This window comes from Haemorhous mexicanus, chromosome 1 (assembly GCF_027477595.1).
Source record: "Haemorhous mexicanus isolate bHaeMex1 chromosome 1, bHaeMex1.pri, whole genome shotgun sequence".
Taxonomy (NCBI): domain Eukaryota; kingdom Metazoa; phylum Chordata; class Aves; order Passeriformes; family Fringillidae; genus Haemorhous; species Haemorhous mexicanus.
Genome location: NC_082341.1, coordinates 118,411,113 through 118,432,147, shown reverse-complemented (window position 1 = coordinate 118,432,147; position 21,035 = coordinate 118,411,113).

The window sequence follows — 21,035 nt, the reverse complement described above, 5'->3', positions numbered from 1 at the left end:
GATGAGTGGCCATGGAAATCTTTGGCAGACAGATTTATGTAGAGACAGCAAGACACCTAAATTTTAAATCACTTTAGCCTGTCTTTTATTTGAGTGTGTGCTTTGGGAATACATTTAGATAATTTTTATATTTCAGTGTAAATCCCGGGGTAAAATGTCACTTCTAAACCCACATTTAGCAATTTTTCATTTAATGGATTTGTGATGAAGTGTTGAGCTTAACGGGAGAAATTAAAAGTTTTTTTGCTGAGCCCTGATGACATAGATACAGTTGTCTCTGCCTTGAGCAAGGGAAAGCACTAGATCATCTCTCTGAGTCTCTGTCAGCCCTATGACACTTCAACATAACTAGTTTGCTTTTAACTTCCATCAGACATACTTGTGGCTAAGGCACACCAGAAAATAAAAAGAACATGTCACAGGAAAAATAATGTGATGTACCTGTTTAAATCTGTTTGCTACAGGAAGCAAATAACCAGACTTATTTAGGCTCACTACTAACAGGTTTTCTGTTCCTAAATAAGATACTGAGTGAAGCTCTATGATGGTCTCTTTGATGTAAATCTCATGCTGAGATTCTTTCTCCATATAATGATGAGGAGAAACACTAGAGCTACTAACAAAAGGGCCAGTGAGAATGGGGTTTCATCCTGCCAGAATTGCCTAGGATTAGCAAAACATCATCCTCTGGATGCAGTCTGGTCTTCCTTCTTTCAACTGCTCTCAGATGAGTTCAAATATCAAAACAACTTAAAAGGAGACAAGGCTTTGCACAATAAAAGAAAACAAATCTTTTTGTTTGTCTTGTTTTTACACAAGACTTCAAGGTTCTTGAGCATAGAAAGAATCTGAAAAAGCTACTTAAACCTTGTGATTTAGATGTGCTATGGTTCTAATTGATTCTTTTCATTTTAAGGCTTGTCCCAACTCCTACAGAAGTGAATGAAAATCTTTGCAGTAGCTTTAAGGGCTGATAGATCTGCCTCTCAAGCTGCTTAGCAGGGACACCCATTCTCTTGTTTTCTAACCTTCGTGATTATTCTTTTGAAAAAACCAAAAGATAACATAAAAAAGGATAAGAAATTAAGTAACCTACCTGTTTATTTTGTCTAACTTAAAATTAATTATAAAAATTATAAAAACAGTTCATTGCCCTCTGGGTGGGTATAATGTCCCTCCATGGAAAGAAGGATACAGCTCTTCCAAAGGAGAGAAACAAGTTACAGCAGAGGTAAAGGACAGGGGTAAAACTGGGTGGCTTATAAAGGTCTGGTTGTGTTCCAATACAAATCTTCAAAATCCTAAATAATCAACATTTAAATTAAAGAGCAAAATTTAATGGCCTTAGTATTTGTAGCAGCATTTTTATCTTAGGAACCCACTGAGTGGGTGTGATATATTTGAGGACCCTTCATCTGTGCTGAAGGGGTTAGAAATTTCCCAAACTGGCAGCCCCAGAATGTTGTCCATCAAGATCAGATAATCAGCCGTGCTAGTCTGCAGATTCCCTAGATTTTCTGTGGGGATGTGGGTGAGAAAAGAGGGTACTATTTGCTTGCCTTTTGCAATACTGCTTTTAATCCTTTTGAGTATTCTGCCATCTGCCTCAAACACACATCCAATAAAGACTTTGGGGTTTTTATGAGCAGCAAAATTATTCTGTCTTAGCAGTACCACATGGATTTCCTCTCCATGTGACCTTCTTCTAGAAGATGTAAACCTAGTCCATGACTAGTAATAAAGTTGGGCAGAGTAGTTCCAGTCAAGGCAATACTTTGGCAGGTTCCATAGAAAAATTCAGTCCCATTCTGTGGTGTCAATATAAATGTCTCTGAGGGCAAAATAAAAGAATAATAAGATAATAGAAACGAATGAGCAAGTGGAGAGAAAATTTTGGATTTATTTTGCAGCTGGTTAATTAATATGCTGCTTTATTTCTCATCTGGTTAGTGCTCCCCTTTCCCTCTTCACTGAACTTAACCATCAGTTTGACAAAGGTAAACTCCTTATATGCACCCAATAAAGATGCAAAAGGAGGAAATCACCTAGCAAGAAAGAGAATGGCACCTTGCTGCAGTTATCTTGGGAATCCACAGGTCAGACCAATATCTAGTGCAGTACACTGACCTCTAAAAAAATTTAGTGTGATAAAACCCTTTGTAAGCTTTTATTAGTTAAACATGGTTTGATCTCCAATCTTTGTGGGATCACACCCCCAAAGGTGAGTGAGGATGGCCCAAGCAGAGGATGATGTGGGGAAGAAGCTTGTTCCCATCACCAGCAATGACACAGTCCCTGTGAGATACAGCCCAGAGTGTGTGCTGCCTGAGACAACCAGAGAAGGGTATGAATGAAGGAGCTTGGGTAAAGAGACAAAGTTCATAAGGAAATGTGTGCCAGGCAGATTCAGGATAGTTCAAATCTCTTTCAAATCCAAATTCCCCATTTTCACATCTTACAGGATATCTCAAATCTTTTGTCTTTTTGTCCCACTCTTATTAAGTAAATATCTAAGTGGTAACTTATGACAAAGAGTTACACTTGCAACAAAAATACCAACATAAAATATTGTCTATATAATGTGGTATAATTTGAAAAATGCGTATTGCTTTTCAATCTCTGAAAGTTGAGATTTTATTTGCTAAATTTTGGCTGATCTGTTTAGGGCTTTAGGAGGCAAGTTTTTAAACCTGTGGGTTTAATGGTTTCATTAGGTCACTACCTTTAGCTTTTCATTAAGCGTCATTGTCAAAAATTAAAAGAGCTGTTTTGAAGAAGCAAACTTTTACGAGGTTCATAGTTTGTGAATTCACCTGCCAAAGACAGACTACCACTTTCCTTGACATCAAAACAGAACCAAATTTATACACACTTCAGACTTTACTCACGGCTTCTTGGTTCAATAAAAAAAGGGGGGAATTAAATAGTTTCCTTGTTGTACTCCCAAGGGAATCCCGCTAAGTTAAAGCACATTTTAATCTCTTGAGCCGGCAGCTTTATTAGTAAGCGTTCCCCAATCTTCAGGGAAATCTAATTTCACAAATAGATCAGAGTCACTTCAAACGCAGCTTTCAGTTGCCATCCACCGGGGGACAAACGGGGAGGAGGAAGTTTGTCAGAAAAGACCCTCTCTGAGCCCAAGAGTGATTACCAGAGGTGTCTCCATCGACTGCCACCCACCTAAAGTCGATAGTACTCAAATGAGTACGCCGGTGTGGACTATATAAGAGAAGCGCATGGCCCTGAAGGGTGCATCCCCCATCTCCGGGCGCAGCACCGAGCGCCCCACTCCGCGCCCGGCGGAGCCTCCGCGGGGACACGGGCTCTGCGACGGCGGCACAGGACCTCGCTCCCCAGCCCGCACGCACCCAGCCGGACTCGCCTCTGCCTGAAGGTAAGCGGCCGCCAGCCGGCTCTCCGGAGGGCGTCTCGGCGTGGAACGAGGAGGTGTCGCTGCCCCGGCAGCGAACCGCGGGTCGTTCCTCGGTTACTCCCCGGGTTTGCCGGGCGCCCCGGCACGGCAGGGAGGGAGGGAGAGCCCGGAGCCGTCGGGGAAAGACGGCTCCCTTGAGGCTCCGATTAACTCCTTCGCCCAAGAGGATTTGCAAGGCAGGCCAGCTAGAAAGCAGTTTGTAAATAACAGAATTTCCCTCCCTCCCTCTTAATCCTACCCGTTCTCTATAATTAGAATAGCTTACTTAGGGCATTAAGCGCTGCTCTCGAAGCCGCAGCCTGCGGTAGTTTCGCCCTTTCTACCCTGATTTGCGGCACTTCCAATGTAACCTGCCCCTCAGTGAACTCCATCCGACTGCCGTCCGTGCTGGCTCCCCGAACCCGCGGTGTGGCACCGGACAAGGCTGGCCCATCGTGGGGGCTCCCGCGCCGCCCCTCTCCGCCGGCACAACCCGGAGGCACCCGCGGGCGCGGGGACTCCCGGAACGAAGGGAGCCGGGCAAATCCCCCGCGAAACCCCGTACCGCCAACATGTGCGCCGCGCTTAAAAACCTTCCCTTAATCCGTGGCTATAAAACGCAGCCTCCGCGCAGCCGGGCGAGCGCGGCGGCACCGCACGGGGGCTGGCGGGGCCGGCGGGTGGCGGTCCGTCGGGTCCCCGCTCCGCTCCCCCTCTGCCCGGCCCCGGCGGGCGGGGGTGCCCCCGGGCGCGGCATGGGGGGCGGGCGGGAGGGGTGCGGGCCGGGCCCGGCGCTGACCGCCTTCGCTCTCTGCCTCCTCCCAGCGCCGCAGAGATGCGAGGGGCGAAGAAACGGCAGGCGCTGCCTGCCATCGTGCTCCTGCTGCTGGCCTCTGCCCCGCCACCGCCGGGCGCCGAGGGCAGGGACGTGCCCGCCGCCGGAGCCGAGCGGGGGGCGCTCCTCGACATCCTCCTCCAAGCCCTGGCCGACGACGGCCGCCCGCTGCCGCCCCGCCCGCCGCGGAGGGAGCGGGTGATCTCCCGGCGCTACAGCGGCGGCAGTGCCCCTCCGACAGACCCCCGCGCCGCCGCCGCCGCCGCCCCGCCGCCCCCGCGACTCTTCGCCGCCGCCCGGCACGGAGGTAAGAGACAGGGAGCCCGGGGGTGCAGCCCGCTCCGGATCCCGTCCCTGCCGCTTCCTCCGGCGGCAGAGCCCGACGGCTCCTTTGCCGGCGCATCCCGCTGCGGGAGGGAGCGGGCCAGCGGAAAGCCGGCCGGAGCTGTGGGGGTATCTGAGACGGAAGGGAAGAAAGGGTCATTGGGGCTTCGGCACCTTCGACCATTGATCTACAGCCCCTCAGAGCAAGTCTTCCAACTTTCCTATGCTGCAGCGCAGCACTGGGGGAGCCCTGTTTCTCCCCAGTCTTAGGAGGGCTGCTCTGGTCGGTACAAAGAATAAATGACCAATGTGAGCGACAGCTCTCTGGACATACTCCTTTAAACTTCCTCCCCAACTTTGCTGGTTCCCATGTGATGCACCTCTCTAGTTTCGCAGGGCAGGTGCAGAAGATCCAGACCGAGATGGGCATGGGGCTTATTTCACCTTTTGGAGGATGCTCAGACTGGGGCGGGGAGCTCTGCAGCCCTGGCACGGGCCAGGCCTGGCAGGGACAGCAGGGACAGTTCAGGACCAAGCACAGCTGCCTGGTGATAGTCACACTGTCCTTGGCCAGGCATTTCCTCCTGGAGTGGAGCTGCCTGAGGGGTCTGTGTGAGTTAGGATGGTGCAGTGCCACAAAAAAGGGGAACCTAGTGACTGTCCCTTGCTGTAGCCCACTAATCTTATCGCCTGCCACAGACCTTGCTGGAGAAAAACTGAGGAAACCCAAGGAAGTATGGTTTCTTAGGGATTTGTGTCCCTGGAGAGCGCCCTTGTGGCTGATGGCTGGTAATAGGTGAAACTGAGATGCAGCCCTTCTCAAGTCTCACTGGTAGACTTTTTTCTGTTCAGTAGCCTGTTTTAAATGAAATTAAGCTCCATTTTCGAAAAACTTGAAGATGGGTGACAAATTGAGAAATTAATAGGTGAATAACTGATTGGTTGGGTGGCACTTGCACAGGGATATTGATGCACATTCTAAAGAAACTGGGCTAAAATTTATCCATCAAAAACTAAACAATGCTCTGGCCATGGAAGATTCTTAGCCTGATCTGCTCCAGGTATTGAACTGTACATCTGTAAGGGGTTGTAATGTCCCAGTGAGCTTCCAGATATTCTTGCTTTTTCAGACCATAAAGTCTCTGGTAGTTATAGAAAAACAGCCCAAACCAGATTGCCACAGATTTGTGTGCTGACTGGAGAAGATGCTGCAGGTTATAAGCATGACTGGTCATAACTGTTTATTTACTGTGACTTGAATTCTTTATGTGCTGTGGACAAGACCACAGGCCAAGAAAAAAAAAAGTAAAATGGTTTTTCAAGGCAGAGTTCATGAAGACTTACATCCTTCCTTTCAAGAGTATGAAAGACAGGGTAGTATAAACCTGAAAATTAGTCTCAGGTTTATACTCTGCCATAATTATTGCAAGAATTACTATTATCAGCTGCTTTGAGAAAAAAAGCTGACTGTTGTTTTGAACAACAGTCTCTCTGATTTGAGATGTTTTATCCAAACTAAATAATTATATTTAACTATAGAAAGTAGAAATATTTAATAATATTTATTATTTGAAGGGGAATTTTCTTAAACCCATCAGTATTATACACAGTGAGACAGTGTTTTCTGTTAGTTGGTACTTTTAGTAACTATGTAATATACAAAAGGAACATATAAACATCCTTAGAGAAATTCTCCAGTTGTCCCTGACACAGGTAGAGTGTCCTAGGGGCAGCCACAAAGGTAGCTGCCTCTCCAGCCTAGAAAGAGCAGATCTACAGTTTAAATAATAGTCCCATTTTTATATTCATCTCATTTTTTGTTACCAATACCAAGGATACAAATTACTACCTGTCATGATGCTGTGTTCTTGTTTTTTGGGATAGAGGACTGTGACAAGGCTTTTCTTACAAGTAATTAACTCATTTTTATAACTCCTGTCACCAACACATTAATGGCAGCTTTTTATTCCAGCTGGTAGTACCTGATCATCAGCTGAACAGAAGGCTTATCTTCCCCTCAGACAGAAAAGTTGTTGCATTCAGCTGAGTACTCAGCCAAGCATTTGAAACTGGAGTTATGTATTTTGATTGTCTGTAGCTGCTGAAAATCAAACCCAAGCGTCTGATTTAAAAGACAGTTGAGCAGCTAATTACTTCTCTTGTTTGAAACAAAAAGCATCCAGAATAGTGCTGTATACACAACAGAGAATGCAACACAAATGGTTTCTATGTTTTCTCTTTTTGTTTTTTGCTTTTTCTGAGGATGCTACTCTGCAATCAATGAGTTGAATAGCAGGAGGACTGAAATGTGCTTCCCCTCCTGTTCTCTCAGTCCCTCACTCTCAGGAGGGAATTCCCTCACTCTCCAGCTTTAGTCTAGCCACTCACCTCCACACTCACCTTTCTTTTATTTCATTTAGGGGCTTGGTTAACTATTTCTATAGTGAGAAAGCTCACCTGGAGTACCACTGGGTGAATTCTAGGGGCAGCACAGGGCACTTGGCTACAGCACATGTCCAGGGGTTAGCTTTGAGAGAGGATGGGACTTCCCCTTAGATTGATGGGGTCCTGCTCATTTAGCTGGGGCTGTAATGGAAAAGCACAGCACCCACTGGGCATCTTTGATGAGGCAGGAAAAAGAAGAGTGAGACACTTAACCTGTCAGACACTGTACATGTACCACTCAGTTTAGATGCATAAAGGGGACATGAAGGCAAGAGTGGTTTTTTTTCTGTGACACCCCATCTGGATGTGGCCTGCAAGAGGTTCATGGACAGCTCCTGGGCCAGAGCTGTGCCATGGGAATGAGTTGTGCTCTACTTCGTATGATTTTGTCACAGAGCAAAGAGGCAATAGAAAATAGAGTAGATACTCAAACCTGCTCCGAAACAGAGTAGATACTCAAACCTGCTCAGCTGTGTGGGACAGTGTGATGCTGTGACCTGCCTGGAAAGGACTCTTTAGGTCTTTCTTGCCCTTTAATGACCAGGGTTATATTCCATGTCATGTGCTTCTTAACCATTAGAAAATTTGTGTCATGATTCTTGTATGACCCAGGACACTTAAATAGGCAATAAAAATACCAGTTTCACCAACATTTTAGGTGTCTTAACTTCTTATCTCTTTTATCCCTACATGTTCAAAAGTCTTATCTCACACAGATCTGTCCCTGTTTTTCTTGGTGACCTGATTAAAGAGAATGAGCACTTTGAACAGTACCTTTAGAAGAAATTCCAACTAACCAAAAAGCAATCTTCATATTTTCTAGGATTCCTGGTAGGATGTCACAAAAAATAGAAGTTGTTCCTGAGAGTTATTATATCTAGTAGGACTAAAATTTCTGTCATAACATCCTTTACTTGCCTGATTTCCATGAGGTTTTTATGCTTGAGTGTGATTTTATATTTTTCAATAAGAAGTGTCTTAAAGTTTTTTAATCTCAGTGATGAAAGCTCTTCAATGGGTAATCTTTTTTATAACTATCCCCTGCTTCTGATGCATAACTGTGGTCAGCTCTTTTTATGAAGAAAACATGCATTTTCACAAAGAGAAGATTCAGCTTCAGGTTATTTTTGGATGTCATGTCAGGGGAACTAGAATAGTTTGTCATTCTTCTTCAGTTTTCTTTGTTACATTTATCCAAACACTTTCCTCAAAACCAGAATAGCTTCCATGTAATTGGATTTAAAGAATCTTGAGAAATAAAAAAATCTGCTTTGACTATTCTTTCCTTACCTATTGCCCACAGTGGAGAAAAGAACTATCTGAACTTACAAGTGTCAGGGGGCTGAAATTTCTCTTTTGTCCTGGGAGACCAACAAGACATTTTAAAACATTTTGACTAGTCATTTTTCCAGCATGAAGGAATGAAGATAAATATTGCCCTGAGTTTATGAGTATGTTCAAATTAGCCTCCTGAGCATATCTACTTCAGATTTAGAATAACATATCAGAGAAGAGAATTTGGCCCTCAAAATATTTAAACTTTGAGGTTGCACTTACGAGTTCAGTTTTATGCCAAAATTTCTTACACATCAGCAGCAGAAAACTGTAAGTTGTCCTATGACATAGTGCTAGTGTAACCATTATTCATCATGAATTTGGTTTGAAAAATTTGTTTGAGGTTTATTTTAGTTTATGCTTAAATCAAACCCATTTATCCTATGTAAGGCATAAGAAAAGTTTTGGTTTTTTCCCTCACTTAAAGAAATCTCCTATTATGATAATTTCTCCTGTAGTGATAATTACAGCTGGAAGTCCCTAATTCTGAAAGACCTGCTATGCCTAATACTAAACTACTTCAGTGAATGTAATTACAGATCAGGAATAAAAAAAGGAGACCATTGAGGAATGTAAACTTTGTCTCTAAGAAATTAAAATATATGGTATGACATAACACAGTGTTCTTTGTAATACCTAAGTCTCATCTGATTATTATTCCTTTCCTGTTAATAAGCTAGTGCTTTTTTTTTTTTTTTTTTTTTTTTTTTTTTTTTTTTTTTTTTTTTACTGTATTGTGTTAATAGGAATTGCTGGGCATTCAGGAGGCTTAGAAGAAGAGGAGAGTAAATAAAACATTACAGCGGGTTTGGTGGAAAGAACCATTATCTCTGCTTGTACCATAGTTAGGTGTCAGTTCCACCCAAAAATACAAGTGAACAGGATGGATTTTCATTTCCTTTGATGAGAGGAAGTCCCAAACACTGCAGAGATTGTATATTCCTTCAATTCTGCACAGTGCTAGGACCAATCATGGTTACGATGGCCTTGCCATCTGTCACACCACTGCTACATTCCTGTCCCTGCCTGCATGGGGTTTTAGGTGTATTGTGCAATATGACTTTTAGCAGCAGTGCTCTGCCAGACAGTAGAGCCAGGCCACTGAACAAAAGGCATCTGAAGTCTAGGATGAGACAGAAGTCTCCCATATTGTGGTGGAGAATATCAAGCCCACGGACCAACCCTGAGAGCTGATGAGGGAGTGAGCAAAGATAAAACACACTTATTGCATACATGGAGACCCAAAATATAGTGACGTATAGAGCAGTGCTTCAAATGAAGTGGCCTCCAAGGGGTTTGCTCTCACTCCCATTAATCCCAGTGAAGGGCACTCAGTGTCTGAGACATCGTGCTGTCCTGGCACAAAAAGGGAGAAGCCTCCTTGAACTGCAGTACCCTGAGCAGCAAACATTTCAGACTCCACTCTGCTGTCCCAGGAGCAAGATAGGATGTCAGCATATGGAAAAGCTTTTCTGTTGAGCTATTGCTTTGATAAATATGAGGAGGTCTTCTGGGTTTTGTTTTAGTCCTATTTAATATTTTTACAAAACTTGTATTTAGCATGACAAGACACGCAATTACTAGTGGGTACAGCTCTGGCCACAAAAAGTGAATGTCAGAATTTTCACTGTATTATGCCAGGATTGGCTCTGAAGTACACCAGGACTTCTCCAATATGCAGCAAAGTGAATAGTAAAGAAAACAGAAGTTTTGTTTCAAAGTAGATCTGCATGCATTACCATCTGTAATTGAGGAGCAGCAGCATGAATTTTGTATTAGTCTAGCTTGGCCCTGAGCCTGTGAGCAAACTGAAGAGCTGATATATATATATATATATATGTGTGTGTGTGTGTGTGTGTGTATATATATATATATATATATATATATATATACACATATATATATACATACATATATATATATATATATATATATATATATATATGGTGTGATTTTTTCCTTTACATTATGCACAATTTGATTTTTCTATCAAGAAAGAATAGCAGGTCTCTGTGTATTTGTGGTTTGTTATTTCAGGTGTTAGTCTGCCAGGGAAAGACTCTGAGAGGTGGGAGAATGGCAGGGCACAGGTATAAGGCTTTGTAATACATTTATTGTTTGATAGGTAGCCTCTAACCTTGAAAGTACACTGCTTCAAGAGTGGAGATGATGTTGTTTTTTAAATAAGCATGTATACAGGGAAAAAGATATGAAAAGAGAATTGCACATGCATCCATACATCTAGGCACCCAGATTCCTCTTTTAATTAATAAGGTTTGAGGGCAATGTTCATGAGAATGACGTGATGTGTTAGACTCACATGTGATTTAAGAGATATAATTCACCAATGTGAATTGTAAAGGCTTATGTTTTCCAAAGTGCTTAACACAGCATAAAAATAATTGCAGAGTAGTCGTCGCTGTGGAAAGCTATAGGCAAAACTTCATTATCAATGAGATAACTGAGAAAGATGCACCATCTACAAAAAGAACCACTGAGATGCTGCAAAGAGAAAGGGGTGACTGGCTCCATGCCTAAAGTATATGTAAGGCCACTGTCTGCATTGAGATAATTTTATTCTTAAAGAAGATCTCTCCAAGTGACTTAAAAGCAGTTTTTGCAAGGAGAAAATATCTCCCTTACCTGTTTTCTAGAAAAATAAAATTTTCAGAGGTTTATCAAATACATTTCACAGAAGTAAAAATACCTCAAAACTGAAATGGAATGTTATCCTATATTAATAATTTGTAAGACTTGTTTTAAAACATATCAAATAAGTACACTTTAATAGCCATGGTAAATATCTTCTTTTTCGTTACATGCATTCAGATGACATTGTACTGAAAAAAAAAGCAAACATCTCAGTTGTTTGCTTATGTTTGGTTTGGTGGTTGATGGTTAGGCCTTTCTATTCAATTTAAGGATGAGTGCTTCATTTTGTCACTTGTGAATTAGAGGTTACTACTTTTGTGTAAGTCCTAGAGGCTATTTACTCAAGTTTTGTGGGTTTTTAATGTTGGCCAATTGGAAAACAGCTGCTCTAGAGAGGGGTTTAATGGACTATTGATTACATACTGAGGGCACAATTCTTTAGGCTATAAACAAGATTTAACACATGAAGGATCCAAGCATTTGATTGATTAGTGGCCATTTTGATATTATCCTATGTTTTATCTTGTCTGCTTGTGCAAAAAAATCATTGATGTGTAGTGCTCCGCTGATTTTACCAAAACAGTGCTTAAAAATGTCTTTGTTTAGTATAGGCTTTAACACCAGTGAAAAAGACTGTTTGGAGTTACAAATTGTGTCTACTTTTTGATCCTAATACTTTGTTTTTAAAAACGGAGTTAAAATATATGTAGCCAAGCAAAAACCACTCACGATAAAAAGCACAATTTTGAATGCTAAGAATATTTAAACTTTTTTTTTGTAAGCTTCTTGTTTTTGTTGTTTTTTAAAGTCTAGTAAGTTTTTTTTTCTCATTTCCAGTAAGTTAGTTCAATTGCATTTTAGTATGTGTTGTCTTACTACATGGTTTGAAATCTGTGTCTTTGGCTTTAAGAATAACATTTAAAGTTACATCATCAAAGCAATTGTTGTCATGTTCCTTGCAGATTTTAGACAGCATCCTGAGTGACATAGCACAAACCTAATTAAGGGTTTGCTACTCAAATTATTTTCTCCTATTTTACTCAAGCCTGTAAAATGAAGTGAAAAGCAAAATAAAACCCTACTGGAAAACAGTCAGAAATTTTTTTTTCCTTAATCTGTGCTGTTTATGACGACTTTGAAATGAAGTGTTAGAAAATGCATCCTTGTCAGTCTATGTGGCAGTAGTGGATGTATGCCCTGGATTAGTAAAACCCTTAAATCCCATTGGATTAAAATAAGTAAGGAGATAGCTGTGATGTTATTACTCTAATCATGATAGAGTAATTACTTCTTAGTCTGTTAATCACATAGCATGCCTAATACAAGAGAGATTTCTCTGCTGTCACAGAAATTTCAATTTAGGAAATTTAAGAAAATGGTTTTCAGAACTTGTCTTTTACACAGTAAAGGAAAAGTTATGGCTGAGACATACTAATAAGAGGGTTTCTTGTGGCCTTCAGGGAAACCTTCTGGGTCAGAAAGCAATCTAGAGCAGGCTAATTGCTTGCATTTGATACTATGCACCTAAAGTTTGAATGGACCTCTTGGTCAGTAGTAAACTAGCAAAGTACCACAATTTGGGCTTCCCATTATTATATGATCAAATGCCAGGTTTTTATATGAAGATAATGTGTACAGATTTCCCCCTTTATTCAGTACCAAGTCACTTTTCTAGATATCAGGCAATTTTCATTCTTTCAGAAAAGGGATTACTACAAAATAAATAATTTGTGTGGATAAGACTGGCAAAGGTACAGCAAATTTACACTCATATCTACTTCTCATGAACAGGGTAGCTCTGCATTACCTGCATGATGGAGTCACTCCATGCATGGATGTGTGATTCAGCTGCATGGGAATATGGAGGATCACTTATGTAAGATGCAGTCAGGGCTTTAAAAATCCTTGAAAGAAATCCAAACTACACATTTATGCTGAAGTCCTCTGTCCCAGAACTGAGCAGCACCTCCAGAAAAGCCACCTTTACTCTTGGCTGAGATAGCTGTTTCTTTCCTGGCAGAACAAGGAATGAGAGAAGAAGAAAATCTGGAGATTAAGTATTACAAATATGTTAAGTGTTATCTTAGAATGAATAGGAAACTTCTGAAGTATTAGGGGGACCACTTTCTCTGCAGTTACATTCTACCTCAGAATGCCAGGATAACAGTGACAGTGGTATAAAAAAAATCAGGGAAGTGTTTAAGTTGCTCAGTCACAAACTTTAGAAAGTGTTTTCTGCTTTTTAAGGTTAGCTCTTTTGCTCAGCACCTTTTGGCCCACTGAAATGTATGTTTGCATGTATATTACACCTGTTTATGAAGATGAAACCTCCAATATTAGTATGTCTAAGTGGCTCACTATCTTTGATTCATTTATATGTAACACTCACATAAAATATTTTGATCTTAGTTATGCTTTATAAGCAGACTCCTTATGTACTATGATAGGGTAAAATGACCTTAGCCTGAGCATAAACCTGACACATGATCCCTGGAAACATCTTTAAAGTAGTAGTTTAGAATAAAGTACCTATGATGGAGAAATGGTATATTGTTAATCCATCTGTGACAGTTCTGTATCTGTTCTAATTCAGAAAGGAATAGAAACATGTCTAAAATAAGCACAGGAAATGTAAAGTACAGTTAGACATTACCATTTGCACAGCAATCAACCTGGAGCCTATTCATATTTAGAAAAAAGAGCAGGGTCTAATTAAGCTCTGGCAAACTCGATTCTATTTCCTTTCACACCAACAGAGTTTGCCTGTGTCTGTCAGTGCTGAGTTTGGCTTGCATGCAGTTAAGCACATGTCATCAGTTTTCATTCAGTCAATTCAACTAGTTCATATATTGCCTTTGATGTATTGCAGCTGTTCTTGTGTTTAATTTATGCAAATATTCCAAAATCTGCATTTATTAGCAGCCATGATAGCTAAAACAGAGTGCTTTCCACAGAGTCCTGCAGAATTGCTCAAAGTGAATTTCCTCTTAGTACTTACAGATATGTAGCGTCTGAATCTTATCCTATGAGTGGTTTTGCCTTCAGTCAGGAGCCCTCCACCAACTTTCCAGGCATAATTTGGAGTCTCTGGATTCATCTGAAATATCATCTGAAATATCTTGATGGTTTAATGATTCTGAGCAGCTAATAGACGAATTAGTGAAAATTGTTTTCTGTTATAGAAAAAAATAGAATTTTTTCAATAATCAATTTAAATTCTATAGAATTGAACAGGGAAAGACAGCTTCAGTAAATAACGCCTTGAATAGTTGGACCAGTCTTTTCTATATGCCTCATTATTTTCAGTGAATTATCCTTTTGTAAGTTTAATGAACAATTAGCATTGTAATACATCTTTCGTCTTGGGAAGGGGGAAGTACATATTCACAGCTTAATATTCAAAATAGCAAGGATTTCGAAATACCCGACATTTTCTCATTTCAATTGTTTGAGGAATATGCCATCCTGTTTATCCTATTTATAGATTTTATTTTAAAGAGGGATCTTTTGCTTACAGCAGATCTGTAGTAGTTTTGAGATTTTTTTTCCTTTACTTTTCAAAATAAATATGTATTTTAGTGTTTTACATGTTCACATCTCTGGCAGAGGAGAAAAGAAAAAAAAAAGATAAAGTATGCACACAGTATGTTAACCTAGATCTTTATCCCTTCTAGTTTTAACTGTTTTCTGAAGTGATCTCTTCAGAAATAGCAGAAAAGTAACCATATACTCAACAATTGGCTTATTTCTTGATCCCCCAGCATTTTCTGATGGAAACAGGGATTTGCTGAGAGGGAAAAAAAAAGAAATCCATCCTTCTTAATGTTCTTTTGCCAAGCTAATATAAGGGTCTCCACAGGCAAGGATTAACTAATACAAATATGCTTTCTGAGCAGCTATTGAAGAATTAGTAATAAACATAATTACAGCTGAGTTCAAGATATCCAACCTTGTAAATATATCCTGGTATAATTTCATTACGCTTGGCTGAAGCCCTAGAAGAAGCCAATGCTTCAATCTCTTTGTTCAAGTCTTAATGAATTATTGGAAAGTGGCTGATTAAAAACCATTGAATCAGAAGAGGCTGCTGCATTCTAAATGTTGTTCTCTTTGATGTTGTTTACCTCCCAAGTTGACTCATTTCCTTGGCCAAAAATCTCTGCACATGAAGGTCTGAGCCTACTTTTTTGGGCCATTATATTGTGTTTGGAAGTTAAATGTGGTAGGTAGCTGTTTGTTGAACATTTTCAGTGCTCGTTGGAACTCACACCTTAGAATAGAGTTCTCCCCAGAAGTGGGGCACAGCTATATGGTAGCTAAAGGGGATAAAACTAAATGAGATGCCCAAGCAGACTTTTAACTTCTTCTTAGAAACCACACTTTCCATACTTATTCCTTTTTTTTCCTTCTGTTTGCTACCAGTTTCCAGTTCCCTCTGAAATCAACAACTCTTCAGCTGCCCAAGGCAGAGTCTATAATGTGAAAATATCTCTTTGTGACACTGAAGTCCCTGTGAGGAACTGGGGAAGAGCTGTAGCCTACACCATGTACCAGCACATACTTGTGGAGAACTCCAGATTTTAGTAAATCAGAAAAGAGCAGAGGCTTAAGGGATGAGGATTTGAGTGCATCTTCAGATTGGACTCAGATCCTTGACTGTCTGAACATATTCAAAGGTGTGGATGAAGTTTGAATAATTGGTGGTCCCTTCACAATGTCTTAGCATTGTTCCATTACATCCCACCTAGGAGGCATAGGAGTCCCTCTGTGAGCATTCACAGTTCCCAGCAGATCACTTCCACACTGCATTGTTGGTTAAAGTAGACTCCAGTAAGTGCAGTGTTAAACTGCATCCTGATTTTTTTTCACCTCCATTTAACTAGTCTCACCTAAAGTTCTTCTCATTGCATGCATCCCCTACAGTAAGATAGAAGGAGCCATAAGGTTCCCCACTCAGGCACTGGTTGACAAACACTCTATTCAGATTATGTGGAATTTTTCAGTTGAACCTGTTTTCACTCTCTGCTTTCTTAGAGTAGAGATGGGGGTTAAGAAGTTGGCATGCTTGGATTGAGGCTCTTTAGGGATGACCTCGCACTATGATTAAATTATTAGCACAGACAGGAGTGACTCAGAGTACATGGATTTAGAGCTTCTGAGGTATCTCACTGATGACACACCTTGGAAGGATCCTCAGTTGTATGTCTCCTGAAATACCACAGAAGAAGCACCAGAGCAGACTCTGCTCTTACCTCAGTCACAATAGCCTAAGGATTATTTCAAATTAACCATATAGGTTTAATTTGAAGAGGCAAGTATACAGACTCAGGATATTTGAAGCATGGTAATGAGAAATGTACCCCAGGCCTAGTAATTTACTCTTTCTCATAAGAGTATGGCAAATATTCAGAGGGTGAAATAGAGGAGGAAATACCATGAAAGCTGATTTTGCCAGACGGGTAAAGACTTATTCATGCTGCTAGAATCTCCAGCGGGGAAAATCCATGGTTGTTATGGACTCTGTGCCACCAGAACAGAAAAAAGGGTTGACTCAGAAAAGAGAATCTGGCTCAAAGAACTTAAAATAAATATCAGATGTCAGAGCTGTGACTTAATTGTTTAGCTAAGTAGATCATGTGAATTACACACAGATTGAGGACCTGGTTTTGCTCCTGTTGAAATCAAGGAGAACAGAATCAGGGCATACTCTCCTTCCAGTGTTTTTCAGTCCTCAAAAATGTATTCTTTGAGAGTACACCAGTTCCTAGAATAATTGTACCAGCTGGGAATCCAGAGAGCAGCTTCTACACAACTGCTTTGTGGTTTATTGCTGTAAGCATAAGCTAAGACCCTAAACAGAATCTATTTTCTTAGTTGCTCTTGGTTTCTATTCCAAGAAACAAAACAGTGGATTCTGTCACTAAGCATGGCAATTGGAACTCCCAGCTCACACAGTGGTTTTTGACAGCTGCCAGTCTCAAAGAGATACGTTGAGATGTACACTTATTTTCTTCCCTTTATTGTAGTCTTGCATTACAGCTCTTCCAGTCTTGGAATTAGATCTGTGCCCCAGCTCACAGACATTAGCCTATAAATATCCCCTTGGGAAACTGCAGTTTTGTAAGACTTATAAGTTCATAGAGATTTTTTTTTCTTGTAATGAACATCTAAGAGATGTTTGTTACTTTTATGAATAAAAGGAAAAATTTTTTTAATCACACCACTTTTAATCTTACACTAATGAATGCTTCCTTTAGTTTTTTAAATTCTCTATTAAAAATTAAAAAAAACCCAACAAACTAAACCATATGTAATCATGAAGGCCTTATAGGAGTGAGGAAAATATCCAAAGGACATTAGCACATGAAAACTTGAAAATAATTTTTAATTACAACCAAAATTAAATTACCTGGAGCTGACTGACAATCTTACATTCAGGAAGAATGGAATTGTTTTGGGACAAGGCTTCACATGAACAATTGAAATATATTTCCATTGTCTGGCTAAGATCCTTCAAATAGTACTAGTGACAAGGTGAAATACTGGTAGACATGTCACAGAAAAAAAATATTTGGAAACTTCTACAGCCAATTTGTAGACTAACATATTTGTACAAATTCTGTCTGGATGATGAATGACTTGGTACAGCATGTTACTGATGCTTTATAAAGAAACAGAGCATAGAGGAATTATTTAGTACCATATTTCTGGACATACTTAGAAGATGCTGTGGGAAGTACTCTGATTTAGATAGAACAGTTCTTACATGCTGGTTTCTGCATTCACACTGCAGCTAGGGTGCAGCTTCAAGTTTGTGATGATGATAATACCATTACAGCAGTCTTTTAACCAGAACTGGGCTGTGATTTCTTTTGCTGAGAAATGGAAATACGGTGTCTAAGCACTTAGCGGGCAATTATGATTCCATCAAAAATGGTGAATTAATCAAAGAAAAATCAAAATTTGAAGGGAAGAGGAGCAGCATAATATTCCCAGTGCTTAAAAATGTGAATAGTTCACAGCAAAAGAAACTGTCCTCCCCATTCCCAGTTCACCTATCCTGACACTTCAGACACAATTAAATATTTCTTCTCTAGCTTGAGTGGGTTAGCTCCATCCAGCTTCAGGTTATGCCCTTCCCACAGTCCAGAGGCCAGTCTTGGAGGAGCCAGCTTTAGGGATAATCTGTTGCCCTTAAGAGGATGTTGAGCTGGTGGCTGGCAAGCCCTTTCAGGCTGTAAATAGTCATTGCTGTGCTGAGGTGGGGAGGCCTCCCTGGAATTACTGTTCCTGCCGTTAGTCGTCTTGATAGCAGCGATTGCTAACTACTCCTGTCACTCCCTGCTGCCACTCGCAGCTCAGCAGAGTCCAGACAAGGTGCAGAGGCCAAGCAGAACGCAAGGGAGGGGAGAAGGCAAAAGGCAATGGCTTGGCAAGAGTAGGACAGGGACAGGGAAGAGTAGGGGAAGTATCTATCTGGGTCCTTACCATGGATGTGAACAGATTTATATCGTCCTCCCCTGACTGTAAGTCTACCTTTTCTGCTTCTAAGGCTACTGATGGGCCTTGGTTAAATATAGTTGTCCTCCATAGCTTCTGAAGGATTGACCTCGGTATGAGTAAAGGTGGCAAGGTGTTTTGTATCCATTGAAAGTGCTCCAAGTGGTAATATGATGAACACCAAATACTCCTATGCCTCCTATGCCTCCTACTTTTGTTCTCTTACATCTGGACCAATTTTCCAGTCTCTGCCCTTGCACTGTCACAGGTGCTTTTAGTTTTGAACAGTAGGGTGATAGGGATCACAGAGAATGGGAAACTGAGAGTACGTGAACAGTTGTGGTATCTCAAAGATGGTCCTAGGAGTAGAAGTCAGAAAGCTGGGAAAGGATAGGACTTCTGTATTCTTTCCAGTTAGCAGCATAATACAACGAAAAAGCAAAGTCAAGTAAAATCAGTATGTGTTTGCTTTGTTTACTCTCACTGATCTGATTTTGTGAAAGCTTTTATTGAAAAATTGATTTCACCTGAAACACAGGAAAACAGGAGACAAAGTTTGTCTCAGAGGACTTTGTGTCACTTCTCTTTCCTGCACTTGCATGAAAGAAGGCAGGTTTCTCCAGTCCATTCCACACTGTGCTGGGGATGGACCGTGCTAGCAAGACTGCCATGATCCTAGCTGTAATAGCACAGCATCCCTGGCCAGGGCAATCTGCTCTCAGTATGTCCTGTGATATTTAACAGAGAGGTTACAGGACTGAAGGTCTTGCTTTCTCAAAAAAGACTTCATTCATTTTCTACCATAGATGAATGGAGAAAAAACTGCAGCAGTGAAGAAAATTTAGAATACAAATGAGTACAAATTTAGAACATAAATTTAGAATAGAAATGAGCACATAACGCCTTCTGAGACAGCAGCACAATTATGGCTCTGCTGCTTCAGAAAGAGAAACTTGAAAAAAATAGATTGCTTTCAAAGTTATCTGTCTCATGATGTACACCAATGTTCACTTGCTTTTCCTAAAAACAGTGATGTTTTACAGTTTGAAACATCCAAAAAGGGCCTGAATAATGGGCAGTTTTTAAAATAAAAACTAGCTCTGGATGTTACTTACAGATTTGCCAGAAATGTGGCAAGGAGCTTGAGACATTTAGTTTCTAATCCCAGTTACTCCTTCGCATGTAGTAGTAAGTAAACAGAATTAATTCAGAAACTGACTCCATTTAGTGACTTGCAGTAAACAAAGAATGGAGGATTTAGGGATAAAACACTGTGGCAAATAAATGCACTTCTTCTCAAGGTTTAAGAACATGTTTTGGTTCATGGTTTACAAGCTTCAGGTAAGATGTAGGGTGCAATCAGAAGGACTCCAGGAGAGAGGTGGTAGTAGGGATTTAAGGAGAAACCATCCCTCTTAGGCCATGATCCAATGGGGATGGCAGAACATAAATTGGTAAATAAATTAAAATTGATATTTCACATTTAGAATAATTTGGTGAAGCCTATTGGATTTATTGAATCCAGCTATCAGCTGTTTTGGGAAGCACATCCAAGAATCTTGTTTATAACCTTTTTCAAATAAGTAGAATATTCCCAGCTAATGTAAGACTTCTCTTGCCTGTTTATCACTTATTCGAGATAAATAAGCACCCCTTTATTCTCGAAGAAAGATCCGAGTCACCTCTTTTGTGTTACTACTTATATTATAGTATGTACAGAATTCTCCATACTATTTTTGACAGTGTTCCTAAGATTTACTGCCCCATTGCTCAAATAAATTCTATAAATCCAACTGAAATTAAGTGTCTCACATTTGTCTTTTTTTTTTCTTGGTATCTACCTGAAGGTCTCTGTAATAATGATAAAGCTGAAAACTACTTGAGTAAAAAATGCCTTCCATAATTCTCTTGAAATTACATGAATGAGGTGCTGATGAATGAGAGAGAGTATATGGCCATCAGTGAAAGTAGAATTTTATTCTGGCCACTGTAAAAAGGCAGCATTTCAAATTAAATTTCAAGATAATTTTTAGAAATCTTAAAAAAAAAAAAAAAGAATATGCCATTCCAAGCAAAAGGTGAATAATGAGAGATTTGCTGTACTTCAAATCTATTCACATCTGTAGTGTGCAGGGGTCAATCCATCAAAACAAATTTTATGAGGCCAAATAAGCATAGATCTACAGACAAAAATCTAAGCATGCAGAACTAGGAAAGCTGTGTGCCTTTGCTCTTTGCATGTTCTGAATGGGCTTATTTTCACATTTTACTACCATTTGTAGATGTCCTTATCTGTTTTGAGGTTTTTTGTCAGTTTTAGGAATCCCACTGTACAATAATTTGCACATGTTTTTAAATGCCCAGTATTTGCAGTACTGAGGTTTTGGTAGAACCAAACTGATTGTAGTTATGCTCCTGAATGCCCTGTGGATATGAATCCCCCAGGTTTTAAGGGAGCAGCTGATGTAGATAAGACTCAGAAGGGTGAGTAAGAGAGATGGGACATACATGAGTAGACCTTCTGGTATAAGA